We start from the raw sequence: 17,059 nt of genomic DNA, 5'->3' as shown, positions 1-17,059 counted from the left end.
ATAAATCTTTAAGCTTCTACATACCTGCAAATTTTGCTAAGCCTTGTTATTATGAAATGGGATGGATGGTATTTATAATAGACAAAGCTTTTTTTCTTATATTGTGTGAAGAGTACTTGCTGGTAAAAAGAAAATTAAAGAATACAGAGTCACAAAATATTGAGGAAAATATTCTTTACTGAAGTGGAAAAGGCACTTGCATTGTCAACATTTATACGTGCTCTGTTTCAGAATACATAGACTTTCTTTCAGTTTAAACTTTGTTTGGAAAGAAAAAATTCCTCCAACATGTTGGAGAAAGACCTGGAAGTTTCCAAATCTATTTTACTAAGATCTCTCATATAATGCTTGACTTCTTTACAATGCATAAAGCAACCTGATCTGCTACTTGAAACGAAGCTGTTGCATTAGCACAAAACTACATTTTGATACTATTAGCATTTATATAAGAACTGCCTTTTTCTTATTATGAACCTCTGAATGAACATAGGCAAATGTTATTTTATAGTTTTTCCATACATCAACATTTAAGTCACTTCTCTTCCTTTCTTCTTTTAAACAGCACCTCTCCATACCCAGTTAACATTATCTGACATTTTCATATACCGTCAACTTTAATTTTATTCTGATATGTACTTAAAAACTTTACTGGGAATCTTCTCAATTCTGCAATACAAACAGAAAACAGGGATTGAAAATAAACTTTAAATTTGACCAACAGGAAAGCATTTTTTCTTTGGTGTCGCTTCTAATTTGATAATCAAAGTATAGCCAAAGTATGTATAATTTATTCCCCTTGACATTTTCAAAAATAGTCTAAGTGTTATAGAAACAAAAAGAGCTATCCATAATTTTAAATATAGTAATTTTTGTTTTGTGTCTATTAATGAAAATCTACAATCATTTCAAGACAATGATTGAATGTTATGAGATTGCAAAGCTAGCTACCAAATCAGACATTCCTTCACTGCTGCAGGTCTGTTGACATCATCTGTCTCTTGCCCTGGCTATCACAGCACATTGGCTTTACTTTGCTTCATGGGAGCAAAACCTCATAGATTCTCTCTGCCCCAGCCTTGTATGTCCCTAGCAGTTTTTCCTTTTCTCGCGATGTTTACCATTCATTACCAAAATAGAATCCCACTCAGTGCATTCAGATCCAACTTTGGAATATGGAGGCTGACGAAGCCTTCATGAACACTGCAGAGTTACTATGAGGTGATCCTGAAGAGTGATCGTGTGGCACCCATGGTGCAGAGTGGAGGCTGTTCCGCCAATGACTCCAGGGAGGTCTTCAAGAAACACATTGAGAAGAGGGTGCACAGCCTGCCCAAGTTGGACGGCCTCAGCAAGGGGACAGTGCTGAGCTCCTGGATGACTACGTTTGACGCCATCTAACATGGGGAAGAGGACTCTCAGAAGCAGCAGGCCCGGATAATGGCCAGCACAGCCTCTGAGCTGATTATGAGCAAGGAGCAACTTTATGAGATGTTCCAGAACATTCTTGAGATCAAGAAGTTTAAATATCAGCTCCTGTACAATGCCTGCCAGCTGGGCAATGCAGATAAGCGAGCCGCCCAGATCAGTCAGGAGTCGGATGGAACCTCTCCAAATGGCAGACCAAACAGCCAGGGAATGCAAATTTCCCAAGTTTGTATCCAAAGAAATGGAAAACATGTACGTTGAGGAACTGAAGCCGTCTGTCAACCTACTCATGGTCAACTTGGAGAGCATGCTGGTATCCAAAGGCAGGGAGTTCAAGCTCCAGAAATTCAAAGGCAGCCACAAGGCTTCTATCATCAGCACAGGGGAGGAGAGTGAGGACCAGCTCTCCAAGTCAGATGTTTTGCTGTCTTTCCGTTGGAGGTGGTAATCATGGAAGCCTAAGGCCTCAAATCCTTGGCTCCGAATCTCATTGTATATTGCACAATGGAGGTGGAAGGAGGAGAGAAACCACAGACTGACCAGGCCGAGGCTTCTAAACCAATGTGAGTTATGTTTCTCCAGGGTCCATCTTACAGAGAGTTGCTGCTGTTAGTTCCGTTTAGGCCAACTCCAAGGTAAAGATCTGGTTTCTCCAGATCCTAGAAGATATAAACCTTGTTTATTTTTCAAACACGATGACTTGTCTACATTTTATTTGACAGCCACAGCAGAGACTCTAGTACCTTCAACGCAGAGAACTGAAGAAAAGGAACAGTCTCCTTTCTGGTGGTTTTAAGTATTCATCCTCAGGAGATTAGTCACAGCTTTCATTCATCAATATAATGTGCAGGAAAGCTTGATGTTTTCACTTGATTATATTTTCTAAGTAACATTTGGCTTTCAGTATAAGACTTTAAAAGATGTTATTTCCATAGATTCCAGGGGAACAGGTGCTATTTTGTTGCATGAGTGTTATTTAGTGGTGATTTGTGAGATACTGGAGCACCATCACCTGAGTTGTATACACTGAACACAATTCGTAGTCTGCTATCCCTCACTCCCTTCCCAGTCTTTTCCCGTGAGTCCCCAAAGCCCACGGTGTCATTCTTATGCCTTTGCATCTTTATAGCTGAGCTTCCACTTATGAGTGAGAACATACGATTAAAAAAAAAAAAAATGTTCTGCAGCCTGGGAACTTCAGCAGGCTGCAGCGCTACCATGGCTGCAAACCGAAAGCAGCTGGTGATTGTTGGGGATGGTGCCTGTGGGAAGACCTGCCTTCTCATTGTCTTCAGCAAGGGTCCGTTTCCAGAGGTCTACGTCCCTACTGTCTTTGAGAACTGCATTGTGGACGTTGAAAAGGACAGCAAACAGGTGGAGCTGGCTCTGTGGGACACAGTGGGAAGACTACGACTGACTGCGGCCTCTCTCCCACCCCGACACTGATGTCATCCTCATGTGCTTCTCCATCGACATCCCCAACAGCCTGGAAAACATTCCTGAGAAGTGGATCCCAGAGGTGAAGCACTTCTGCCCCACCGGGCCCATCATCCTAGTGGGGAATAAGAGGGACCGGAGGCAAGATGAGCACAGCAGGAGAGAGCTGGCCAAGACAAAGCAGGAGCGCGTTCGAACGGTCTGAGGAAGGCCGAGACATGGCGAACCGGATCAGTGCCTTTGGCTGCCTTGAGTGCTCAGCCAAGACCAAGGAGGGAGCGCGGGAGGTCTTTGAGATGGCCACTGGGGCTGGCCTCCAGGTCTGCAAGAACAAGTGCCGGGAGGGGCTGTCCCATTCTCTGAGACCCCCAAGGCCTCTCCTACATGCCCCCTCCCTTCACAGGAATTATCATCTTGCAACCCCAGCCTCCTGAAGGCTCCATGCTGATGGCTCCCTTCTCAGTTCCCTCCTGCCCAGTACTGCATTGAAGTTTCCCAGCCCCAAGATGGTGGTGCAGCAGTGCTCTGGGAGCCAGGCCTTGCCCTGCCCTTCCTCAGGGTCCCTGGGGCTCGTGCCCCTTTAATCTTCCCCAGAGGATGCTCACATATCAGCACTTTATACACTTCTGGCTCAACAGGAAAGTGTCTGCGGTAGGGGATCCAAGAGTCCCAGACCACTGGAGTTGTTTTCAGCAAGGGCCTTGTCTCTGACTGCATTTGGTCATGGGGGCATGAATAAAGGCCACACACTTAAAAAAAAAAAAAAAAAAAAAAAAAAAAAAAAAAACTTTGGCTAATGAATGTTAAAATATAAAGTCTTTGCTCACTTCTCATCCATGGGCAAGTTAGACATGTAGTTGAGTTGGTTTCTTGGATCATTCACGTCAGGAGTCCTGAATCCCTGGGTGATGGAACATTACTGCCTGTGGCCAGTGGTGGGTGAGCCAGTATCACCCTCTGAGCTTCATTTCCAGTCAGATCACAGCAGCACTATATTCTCATAAGAGTGCAAACCCTACTGTGAATGGTACATGTGAGGGATCTGTGCTGTGGACTTTTTATGAGAATCTAATGCCCCATGATGAGATAGAAGAGTGTTATCCTGAAACCATCTTCCCACCCCACTGTGGAACAAAATATCTTCCAATAAGCCAGTCTCTATAGCCAAAAATGTTTTGGAACTGTTAGTTTAGAGGGATCATGTAATCAGTAGCAAGGGTCAGGATTCAAGAACAACAATGACCCAATTTTCTCACTCCATTCCCCTCATCTCTTACTACCCACTCAGAGACTGTGTTCCCTGATAAAACTGCATCTTATGAATCACTGCCTAAGACACTACTTTCTGGATAACTCAGGCTAGTACCCTACTTGTGCAGCCATGAATCAGTTTGATTACCATATTATTTGCTTTTTCAATTCAAAATATTTGCAGAAATGAAACCAAAGAAAGTGCTCTCAAATTTAAAATTTTTAAAAAATTTTAAAATTGCTCTCAGTCCCCAGATCTTCTGAAGATCATTTAGAAATCTTTGTTAAATATATAATTTCTATAATAAAATAGAACACAATAGATACATCTTTTGACAAGTAAGTATCTAATCACACAAGGATCCCTTTTAATTTATTTATTTCATGTTTATAAGCCAAATAAGTGTGAGTAAATTGTGAATATATATTAAAACATCAAAATATAGATATAACCTTATCACAGATAAATTAATATATACTTATAAAAATTCTACATGTTGCTATAACCAAAATATTTTTCCTAAAATGTATTACAGATTGAATTCAATTTCATCATTGATATTTGTTTGTCAACCAAAATAGGAAAAGAATTAGTATCAGATAAGACCAAAAGTTGAAAACTATATGTAAATATTGTATCATATCTAAAGAGATGAGGTAGACTGTGATGTCGGGAAGAATAAAGATGGAAAACTAACTTAAATTATTAACATATTAATACACATTAGAAAATAAATGGCTTCATTCCATTAAAGAGACAATTCTTTGAATTTAAAACTGTGCATTTATACTGAAAGAAAAAAAATAGAGTTGATGACTGTTTTCAAATCTGACCTTGTATATTCTTTATATTTATAACATTCAAGTTTTGATTATATTCTAAATATTAGTGCTCATTCACACACATTTTTAATTGGTAAATTTGTTTTGTTTACCATAATATATGGGTATTGCAATAAAAAATTAAGTGATTATATTTGATTTGTTGTAAAAATACATTTTGAGGTATATTTGTTAAAATAATTGTGATTATTTTTCCTGAGGAGTACTTTTATTTTTGTCAAATATATTTTTGAAAGTAAAGAGTAGTTACACAAGTTTCAAGTCTGTAATAAAAGAAGATGAAAATTTTTGCCATTATTTGTCTTTTATGTAAATTGACAATGAAGAGAAATACATTTATATCCAGACAATAAGGTAACATTTTTAATGATGGCCAATTAAATGTCTCCACCATTTGAATAATTTATATCTATCTATATAGATATATCTGTAATTTTTATCTATCTAATTTATCTATCTATATCTATATAGATAGATATGAATATGTCTATGGATACATCTTTGAATATATGATTTCTATAGCTATATCTGTATAATGATATATATATGATTCCATTTTTTACATGTTTGTTATTCTATTTGTGCATTGTCAATAATTTAAGTTATTTAGCTACAAGAAACAAAAATCTAGTCACGTTTTTGCTTTGTATATAGCCAACATCTTGAAAATACCATCCTCATTCCATTTTAAATGGGCTTCATGATCTTCATTAGTAAAAGAAAAACTGAATGAAATGTCAAATCAGGAACCATGTCTATTATCATTCATGTTACATTTGATAAAGAAATATCATCAGTTTTAAATAGTATTTCAATATGCATTGCCTGATATTTTTCCCAGAGAAGAAAATCGTCATGCTTATTCTGTTTTTGGCATACCTTATTTCCTAAAGCTGAACTAAAGAAAAGAATTGTAGTGGCAGTGCATTTATTTGACAAGCTAATTGAAGTTGCACAATGCATCAGTCTGATTTCAAGGACAGAAAGGTTAATGGAGTATGCTTCTATATACTTGCACAATAGCTGAGTTTTCTTTATTGAAATAACTGTGATTTCCTACATTAGCAATTACTTAATTCAAGCAGCAAAGATGTATTTGAAAGGAAAACTTAATCATTATAAAATAAACCCATTTTAGAATATGCAGTTCACAAACTTACATTGAATACATAATGTCATGTCCTTGTCAAATAATAGAATATGCACAGTTCTTATTTTCTCTGTTAAAAAGTGTTGTGATTTCAATGTAAATCTATTTAGTGGGACAACAGAACCAGGGAACATTTCAGACAAGTGGTATTTAGTCTGTTACATTTCTGCCATAAATGGGAAACATGAGATTTTCTTTGATACAATTCAGCTCCAGTTGAAAATAAATACAAGGTGCATGTCAATAGTAATTTTTTCATATGAGGGTAACATTTGAAAACTAGCTGGCTAGAGTGGAGTTTATTTAAAAAATAAAACTGGGTTATGAAAGGCCAATGCATGAGTACAGACCTCAATTTAACATTTTAAAAGTAGTATTACTAATGTTGGAATATAAAAGATGTCAAGGTCTATAAAAATTGAAAGAAGAACAAAACATGGTTATTTCTATGATCATCAAAGTTATTTTTGACATAAGTTTAAGGATATTTGTAATGTCTATAAATTTTCCATTACTCTGAGATTTATATAAACATTTAACAATTATATTCTTTGAATTATAAAATAATGTAGACTGAATCATGTATCTATCAATTTAATAAACATGTGTTATGATTTTACTATGTTACACACACTATTTTAAATCTTAGAGATTCATCAATGACCCAAATAGAGAAATTTTTTTGCCCTCATAGAAATTTAAATGACACTATAAGCAAGAAAAACAGGCAAATTAAACATCAATAACGTAATGACAAGTGCTAAAGAGAGAAAAAAAAAAGGAACAAAAGAGAGATGTGAAGACAAAACTATGTATGTAGAAAGTTCCATAGTAAGGAGTTTAGAATAAAGAGAAATGGCAAGGAAGAAATCTTCTAAAATCTCTCACTGTGTTTCATTCATGGTCAACAAGGATGTGTGTTGTGATTTAATCTCTTAAATATATTACACATGCTTCTAGGCACATGCAAACTTTCCAAATGAAAATCCTACCTCACATATAGCAAGTTTTGAAATTTTTCATTGAAAATGATATTACTCATTTTTCAATGTATTTAAGATGCTACTGAATAAGTAATTTAATTTAAAGCATGTGATACATTTTTAAGTTCAATGTACCTATATTGTTTCTCATTATGCTCTATAAATACATAATATACTATATATATATATATATATATATATATAAATAGTCTATAATTCATAATTTATGGTTAGAAATTTTAAAAAAATAGATTTTTGTAGATTTTTTTAGCCTTATTGAGTTATAAGTTATACGTAAAATTAGCACATACTTAATATATAGTGTTTAATGAGTTTAGACTTTGCATATACCCATGATAACACCACCACAATTAAGATACTTAACATAGCTAATTTTTTTTTTTTTTTTTTTTTTGACATAGAATCTTGCTATGCTGGCCAGAGAGTTGTGCTTTGGAATGATCTCAGCTCACTTCAATCTCCACCTTAGAAGTTCTAGAGATTCTCCTGCCTCAGCCACCAAGCAGCTGGGCTTACAGGCACGTGCCACCAGGCCCAGCAAATTTTTTTGCATTTTTAGTAGAGATGGAGTTTTGCCATGTTGGCCAAGCTGGTCTCAAACTCCTGGCCTCAAGTAATCTTCCTGCCTGGGTCTTCTAAAGTGCTGGGATTACAGATGTGAGCCACCATGCCCAGTCCTTCCCTTATTCTTTTGTGTCTGTGTCTGTATTTTTTTCATTTGCGATGTGTATGCATATGTGTGTGTGCATGTATACGTGGTAGGAACAGTTAAATGAGATATATCCTCTAAAGGGGCCAATATGGTATTGTTAATTGTAGGTGCTGTGTCATGGAATGGATCTATAGAAATCATTAACACTATATAACAGAAATACTGTAGCTATTGAGCAACAATTTCTTGTTTTCCTTTCTCTATCCTCTTGCAACCTCAATTTTTTTTCTTCTTCTATGAGTTTGACTATTTTGTATGCCTGCAACAAATTGAATGATGCAGTAGCTAACCTCCTCTGACTGACTTATTTCACTTAGTGCAGTGTCCTTAAAGTTCATCCCTGTTGTCACATATGGCAGGATTTCCTTTTTTTTTTTTTTAAGGCTGAATTATCTTTCATTATATGTATATATCATTTTTAACAATATATTAATCTATCAATGAACATGTAAGTTGTTTCAAATTTTGACTGTGAATAATTCTACAGTGAATATGGGAGTGCTAAAATATTTTTAAGACCCTTACTTCATTTTCTGTTGCCAAATACCCAGAAGTGAGATTCCTGGAGCATATGATAGTTATATCTAATTTTTTGCAGAACTTTCTTACTGTTTTTTTTTTATATTGGTGCATTATTCTACTTTCTCACCAACAGTGTATAAGGATTCCAATTTCTTCACATCTTTATCAATTAAAAAATTAACAAACATTATGATTGTATCAAGGATTGTGATCATTTCGATATTTGGTATTTCTTGACAAGTAGACCCACAGAAAATGATTTTCAACTTTATTATTAGCAGTACTGCATGGATGTGAAAATATCCTTTAATTGTCTAAATAAACTATGCCTAGGTTTCTTTGCAATTAACTCATTGAAAAGCCACTGCATTTTTTTTTCTGTAGAGTTTCCTTCATATATATCTACATGATATAGGCTAGTATAACTCTTTATAAATTTATAATTAAATTAAGAGACTCAATCATAAAGATCAGTTTTGTTTGCTTGTCTAATTTACAGATGGCAATTTATTCAACAGGAGGCATATATTATAATTCTTTCCTTTTACGGTTTTAGCAGTTCTTATTGTTCAAAGACTAGATCCTGTCCAATAGGTATTGCAAAAATGATGATATTATAATTTTATTATTTCTTCTTCAGCTGTTTGACTGAAAAAAGAAACATTTATCATTTGGTTACAGTGGTTTCATCCTTACAAAAGAAGCATTCCATCTCTTCTTTTCTATTAATTACTGATGGCCTTTATCTGCTTATGTTGATGTAAAGAATTACCTGAGGTGGGTAATTTATTTTTAAAATGGTTTATTTGGCTCACAGGTCTGCAGGCTATATAAGAAGCATTGCACCAGTGTTTTCTTCTGTCAAGGGACTTAGGCTGCTTCTACTCATAAAATAAGGAAAAGGGGAGCTGGTGTGCAGAAATCAAGTGGCAAGAGAGGAAGGAAGAGAGATAAGAGGAGGTGTCAGCTCTTTTCAACAACCAGATATTATAGAAACTAAGGGTGAGACCTCACTCACTCCCAGGTAAATGGCACCAAGCCTTTCATGAGGGATCTCCTTGTATCCAAACACCTCTACTAGGTGCCACCTTTAACACTGGGGATCAAAATTTCAACATGAGATTTGTGGGGCCAAACAAACCATATTCAAATATAGCACTAACTTTTTAAAGAATAAATTGGGTCTCTAGCATTGTCCAAAGGTTATTACTTTATTATTATTATTGTTTGCAATTTTATATATTTAAACGTATCTGATGGGTTTCAATCTGTAACCATGCTTTTCCTTAATTATCCCTAAATTATTCCTTCTTTAGTTAGTGGAAACCTTTTCGAATTGGCTTCTGAGTCCTTCGGACATGGCTCTGTCAATGAGTATGAGAAGATGTTCTTGAGCGCTTTCTGACCTGGGTGTGGATCAACTATGCTTCAAGAAGCCCTGCTTTGTTTTAGTGAGAAATGACATTTCGTTGTGGCAATCTAGTAACTAGGAATACTTCTTAATACAGATTTGATTATTGTTTCAAGCCATTTTCAATTAACAGAGCAATACATGGAAAAGCATTAATTGACCTCTGACACTGAATTGCAATTCAGCACTGAAGACTGCTTATCTCTTCTACCCTATGTAGGTATCCTTCTTTTTTATCATTTTATTTAAATTGTTTATTTTTGTGTGTTTTCTCTATTTACAGTTATAAGTATATCATAAGATATATAGGCATCAAAATGTATTTTATATCTCTTATATCAAGTATTCTTAGTTCTACATGTGTATATATATATATATACATATATATATATACATACAACATACATATATATATATATATTCAATGTTATATACTAGTTTTTATATATTTTGGTGTCTCTCAAGTCATTTTGACTGTTTGAAGCATATATAACCTCTCAAAGTCTCATTCTATGAATGCTTAAAATACTCTATGAGAGTTTTTCAGGGACTTTTATATTTGAAATATGTTTAATTAGAAAATAAATCTGTAGCTCATATATATTTTATTAACTGTTAAAAAGATATTTTTATCTTTTTCTCTGGCCTGAGTGTTACACTTGGAAAGTCTGATGATAATCTGATTATATTTCATAATTCCTTTTTTGTGTGTGTGGCTTGAGTTTGGTCTGGATGTCCAAAGCATTGTCTCTTCTTTCTTTATAATCCATGGTAGGCATCATAATTTTTCCCAAAGACATCCATCTCTTAATCTCCAGAATTTATGAAAATTCTTCCTTGGAAAATGGGACTTTGCAGATGTGATAATGTTAATGATTTCAAGATGGAGAGGTTAACCTGGATTATCTGGGTGGCTACAATATAATCATAAGGGTGCTTATTAACAGGATAGAATAATGATCAGAGTGAGAGAAAGAGTTGTAATGATGGGGACAGGGAGGAAAATAATATGAGACTGCAAGCCTGGGAATGTGAAGAAACTCCAGAGGCTAAAAAAGTCAGTGAAGATACAGATTTTTGCCTAGAGTTTCAAGAAGGAACATTTGACTTTTGACCTCCAAAAGTGAAAGGTAAAAAATTGTGTTAGTTATGAAGTCTGTAGCAATTTGCTGCAGCAGCAATAAAGAAATGCCAAGTCAACTATATTGGAATCTGTATCAGTATCAGTTGTTCATAATTAATTTTCTCCAATAAATCCATGTTTCCTTTCAAAATGTAATTTCAGATTTGTCCTTTTTTTTTTTTTTTTTTTTTTTTTTTTTTTTTTTTTGAGTAGGAGTCTTGCTCAGCTGCCAATCTAAATTCACTGCAAACTCCTCCTCCTGGGTTCAAGAGATTCTCCTGCCTAGGCCTCCCAAGTAGCTAGGATTGCAGTCACTTACCACCATGCATGGCTAATTTTCATATTTTTAGTAGAGACTAGAGATAGTGTTTCGCTATGTTGACTAGACTGGTCTCAAAATCCTGACCTCAGGTGATCTTCCACCTCAGCCTTCCAAAGTGCTGGGAATACAGGTGTGAGCCTGAGTCACCGCACCAGGCCCTTCTTTCTTAAATCAATGTTTTCTCTCTTTTTATGTCTTTTAATTTTAAAGGCTTTGAATCTTTTTCACACAGGATATGACTTGTTTTTGTCTGTTTTTATGTTACTCAGAGTAAAATCTTCATTCCTAAAATTATTTTCTTTTTAGTTCTTTCCATATTTATGCTGTTTTTTAACAACTTATTTTGTTAAATTTTCTACTTAATATGTATTGATTAAGTCTGAATTTATTAGTAATTTCTACCATGTGTCTGCCATGGGCCACAAAACACAGTAAAGGCATGGTTCCTGCCACAAAACAGTGTGGAATTCGTGGTTATGGACCATATGAATTAATGTCAGTTTATTCCTAGTCATAAGTCTTAATGTATTTTAATTAAATCAAATAAGTTATGCAATTAATTCTCATTAACTTTTAAAAAACAAGAACCAAATTTCAAATACTTTTAAAAAGTTGTTGTAGTCAATACCTTCTCCATTTCTTCCTTACATGGTATATCCAGAACCTTCTATTTTCTTAAGAGTCAAAATAATTTTTGTAAAGCCAGTGTTCAAAATGTGTATTTTCCATCTGTTCTTATTTAAGTTTCAAAGTAGGCTCTTGTGACAAAGAATGTCTCCTGATTTCCGAATTTGTCCCTGCCAGCTTTGATTTAGCTGACGTGACTCAATTTTATGGCATCTCAATGTGGAGCAGAAATCACTTTCAAAGTCATATGTAACTTATTCTAACAAAATCTGTCATTCATCATCATTTTAAGTCTCTCTTGAGTAAACTGCAATTTGTACCGAGTTGTACAATATGGTTTGAGGATGTGTCATATTGTCTACTAGAGGAAGCTAAAACCAAGACTGTCAAATTCTTTTCAATTAGGACTTTGTGTAAGATTTCAGATGCAGTAAAACCCATAAAATAGAATCTGCAGTTGACTTGAGATAGATATGACAATTATTACTTCAGGTTGTTTGCCTTGTAGACTGAATCTTTCATAGCTTTCTTCAATTATATAAACTTTGCATGGAACTGTGATATTCTAAGTTTATTTAATACCATAGGGCTTTATCTACAGTAAAAATAGAAAAAAGGTAACAGAATTCATAGTTTGATCAGTGACTTCAAAATACATTATATGAATTTTAGGTTACTTTTTCTTGTACTATATTTGTGTAAACATAGAATTTTTATTTTTATTTATTATTTTGTTTTACATTATAAACACTACATATATAAGACTGCTGCTTCCAGTTTTTTATGAATGAAGACTGCTTTATTAATTAAGATGTGATAGTTCAGAGTAGAACATTATTCAGTAATAATTATCAGAAGAATTTAATATATAACGAAAAATATATATTTTCAAACAATGAATAGTTTCATAAGGATCAAGAATGAGAAACGTTAAGGACTCAGAGAAGAGATACTCTTAAAAGATAAGTTAAATAGGTACCTTTTCCTTGGGGTCTATCTGAGCCTGTGATTATGCAAGGGACTGAGAATGTGCAATTTGTCTCAGTAGAGGGCTTTTACTGGAAAAGGAGATAAGGCCTTCAAAGAGGTGATTCAGTTAAAATGAGGCCAATAAGGCCAATCTCTAACCCTGTATGACTGATGTCCTTATAAGAAGAGAGAGAAAGACAAAAGGGCCAGGAATTCACAGAGCAACCACCATGTCACCATGTGTAGAGGTACCAAGAGGGCAGCCATGTGTAAGCCAAGGAGGCAGGCCAGGAACAGGTTCACTCTTTATATGGCTCTCGGAGGAATGCAACCCTGCCAGCACCTTGACCTTGGGCTTCTAGTCAGCAGAAGTGTAAGAAAATCCGTTTCTGGGGTTTAGGTCACAAATATATACCCAACACACACACGCAATGCATAAAATACAAGAAGATAAAGCCGTAGCAGATGTTAGAGGTAATTCATAACAAAAATGCATTTAATAAATAAATTTGAATATCAATACTTTAAGACTTTTATCTCAAAATCTAGAGCAAGTCCAGCAAATCATATGTAATAAGAGTAGGAAATAAGAAACAACAAATAAGAGACCAGAACAAATAAGATAGGATTATGTATAGTGAAAAATTTAACTAAATCGGAAAATTGATAAACCCTTATCAAGACTAATTTTTAAAAGGTAAACAGAAAAAAAAAATCACCAGGCTCAGGAATTAGAAAGGAACATTTCAGCAGTTCTGCTAACCTAAATAACACAATAATGGCTATTATAAACAATTTTATGCCGAAAACCGTGACAACGTAGATATAATAAATTCTTAAAAGCAATAATTGAAACTTATTATTGAACTTGGAAAAGAATAATGATCCAATAGCAAAAAAAAAAAAAAAGAAAAAAAAAAAAGAAAAAAAAGAAAAAAAGGAAAGAAAACCAAACATAACACAGAGTACAGTACATCTCCAAAAATCTTAGAAAATTAAAAGCCTAGTTACAAATGATTTTTTCAGACATGGAAAAAAAAAAATACCACCAAGAATACAAGAACATTTTAGGAGAGAAAAATAAAGTCATCGACTGTTTTTATGAGACTAGCGTTAACTTCACGTGAAAGCCAGACAAGGCTGTCTTCTGCTTTTCCCCTGGTGGCGGCAGTGCGGGGCCGTGGCCTGCCAGGGCCCGGCGTGGACGCCAGCAGAGAGGAGCGCGCTGATGGCAGTGTGGGCATGAGCGGCTGATGGAGACGCGGTACCCGCAGCTGGAGGCGGGCGGCACCGTGGTCCGCAGTGAGGACGCCCCGGCCAGCCGGGTAGGAGCGCGTGTCCGCGGCCCTGGCCGAGCCGGTCTAGGAGCCGGCCCTGTCCCAAGCGCTGCGAGCGCATCACGCTGGTTCCCTGCCCGGGACTGAACGCTGTGCCCCAGCCGTGGCCTCGCTGGTGCTGAAGAGTGAGGAAGAGCCACCGTCACAGGTTACGTGTGATTCCTCTGCTTTTACAACCCGATACCAGATGCACTTACTCCGACCCTTTGCAGTTATTACAATCGGTGAAAGAACAAGGCGTCGGGGAAAGAAAAGAGCGGTTACACGTTTGAAGAGTTGGAACAGGTGTTTGGTCGGGAAGGACGGGATGCTCAGCCCTGCCAGCCTGTACCTGTTCACAGCAGTAGCTTGTTTCAGGAGCTGGAGTCAGATGGCACCGCTGTGGAGGACGATTCACAGGAGTCCTGGGAACCCGCACGCAGGATCTCCATCTCTGTCCGTCGGAGGAGAGACTGGATGAAATATCCGTCACAAAGGGAACATTAAAAATTAAAGAGTCTTCTGAAGAAGCGCAGAAGAGAGACATGATGCAGAATATCGTACATAATTTGGAATCGGTAGAGATTAAATGGGAGCTTTTTCAGAGGTGGGCAGACTTTTCAAGGCTCCCTCTTTTTAATAAACGGGACACTTTTGGAATTGGTTATAACACCAGTTGGAAAGGGGCTATCCATCACCATGATGCTGAGATCAGCTCCCAGGTACCCTTTGGCAAGCGACTTCAGGAGTACTTCAACTCTGAGAAGGCTGAGAGACAGATCGTTATGACACAAGTGAAGAAAATGAACTGGAGCAATAGAGGTCCCTATTCGCGAAGCAGGGTACTTGGAGCTGCACACGGAAATTGGTTGTCCATGGTCCACTCCCAACCAAGCAGTGGGAATGTTGCTCAGGACGTATTGCCTGGAGGTATTCCTACGAGCCCAGGCCTTTATGCCATTGACTATGAAGAATGTATTGAGAGGCCCCTCTCACCACACATGGAGCAATGTTCCCTGGATGCGGGGAAAGAGGGCCGAGTTTGACCTGGAAACCCTTTCAGCACAACCTCATTAAGGGGGGAAAATAGAACCCACCCACCCTAATTATCTTTTGTTACCTCAGGATTGCTGAGGTCAGGACTCTGCAGCAGTGCTTATTTTTATATTTCCAAGTGAGTAACAAAATCTTCAACAAAGATTGGGTTGGTATTAATGAGATTTTCTCTAGAACTGTATTGGGGATTCTGGAGTTTCCCCCAAATTCATCTATATCAAATTTGTGGAAGTAGAGAGAGACTTGTTAAATCACAGGGTTTTGCTCCTGGGTCTAAAAATGTTACCAAATATTGCTAATTCTTAGACATTGACATCAATCAAAGCCTCATCTGCAGATCTGGGAGAAGGCAATAATCAAAATGAACTGCTTTTGTGCAGCAGGGGGCCAGAAATTAAAACTATTCAATTCCTCTAGGCCCAAGCACTATTTTAGAAGAGGTGGGTATGTGAGATTTTAAGGTCTGACTTTGAGGGATAAAATTAATTCAGTTTTTCTGTAAGATAAACATTGGTATCAAAAGCACACTAATGCAAGGCCAGCATCTGGGACCCTGTGTCAGAAAAAAATAGGATTTTCTTGGAGCATTAATATGCTCCTTAATACAAAATTATAAATGCTTTTCAAAAATTTGAACTTATGGTCAAACTAATTAAAATTAAATAACTTTGTTTATGAAGTTTTATTAATATTAACCTTAACATTAATAATATGATTTTCAAAGGTAAAATTTTGTAAACAAAAATGTTTGTATATTAATAAAAATAATTTTGAAATTCTATTTACCTTTTAAATAAACTGCAAAATCAAAGGATGAGGAAAGTGACAGATTTAGTTGACATTGTTTTTTGTTTTTTGTTTTTTGTTTTTTTGATAGAGTCTCACCCTGTCACCCATACTGGAGTGCAATGTCACAATCTGGGCTCACTGTAACGTCTGTCTTCCAGGTTCCAGTGACTCTCCTGCCTCAGCCTCCCGAGTAGCTGGGATTACAGGCACCAGCCACCAAGCCCAGCTAATTTTTGTATCTTTAGTAGAGATAGGGTTTCACCATGTTGGCCAGGCTGGTCTCGAACTCTTGACCTTGTGATCTGCCTATCTCAACCTCCCAAGGTGCTGGGATTACAGGTGTGAGCCACCATGCCTGGACCACACTGTCTTTACTAAGTCATATTGTTTGAGAAAATGTATTTTATTAGACAGAAAGATTTTCATTTTACAAAAATATTTAAATTATCATTTTGATCAAATGAAAGACTATTTTACAGTAATCTGTGATCCTATTTTGTGATATCAAGTGTGATATTTGAAAAACATTGACAAACTTTTCAAAAGCAAACTTTCAAGTTCTAATTTTAGTATTTTTTTCTCAACCTAAATTTTTTTGGATATTGGGTCCCCTGAAGTCCAAGAGAGATATATTAGGCTTATTTAATATTAAAAAACTGTCAAACATAACGTGTTAAAATTTATTTAAATTATGTTTACATAAATGTTAATATATATTCCAAAATTGTATGAGATTTCTAAAATTATAACATGTCTTCTATGTGCTAGCTGTAATGATTATAATTTTATTAAATAACTGTATGCCTAAGAATAACCAAATTTCCTAGTCAGCTGTTTCTTTAACTGTGGCTGTCCTAAGACTTCTGTCAGTGAAAATCTGTTTACTTTTATAACAAGACACAGATAGAACAACTGATTATTTTCCAGGACTTTGGCTGAAATGGCATATTTTCAGGTATGTGAATACTGCTTTGAAAAATTAAGATTTATTTTATAGAGCCAATGAAAATGCCTACAGAGGAATGGAGTGGTTTCTTATCTATGCAGTTTGTTTGAGGAGATCTTGGCCTGTGATAAGTAGACATTATCACTTTCTGACAGG

At 36.0% G+C, this 17,059-nt stretch overlaps 2 pseudogenes; both read left to right on the top strand.

The window, feature by feature from the left end:
- Nucleotides 1–2,643: 2,643 nt before the first annotated feature.
- On the top strand, nt 2,644–3,225 carry LOC101028209 (rho-related GTP-binding protein RhoC pseudogene; annotated as a pseudogene).
- A 10,824-nt stretch (nt 3,226–14,049) lies between these two features.
- LOC101037831 (myb/SANT-like DNA-binding domain-containing protein 2 pseudogene) lies at nt 14,050–15,474 on the top strand (annotated as a pseudogene).
- Nucleotides 15,475–17,059: the final 1,585 nt, after the last annotated feature.

Source organism: Saimiri boliviensis, chromosome 18 (genome assembly GCF_048565385.1).
Source record: "Saimiri boliviensis isolate mSaiBol1 chromosome 18, mSaiBol1.pri, whole genome shotgun sequence".
Classification (NCBI taxonomy): domain Eukaryota; kingdom Metazoa; phylum Chordata; class Mammalia; order Primates; family Cebidae; genus Saimiri; species Saimiri boliviensis.
The sequence above is the reverse complement of the archived record's forward strand: the minus strand, read 5'-3'. Positions and strand labels throughout refer to the sequence as shown.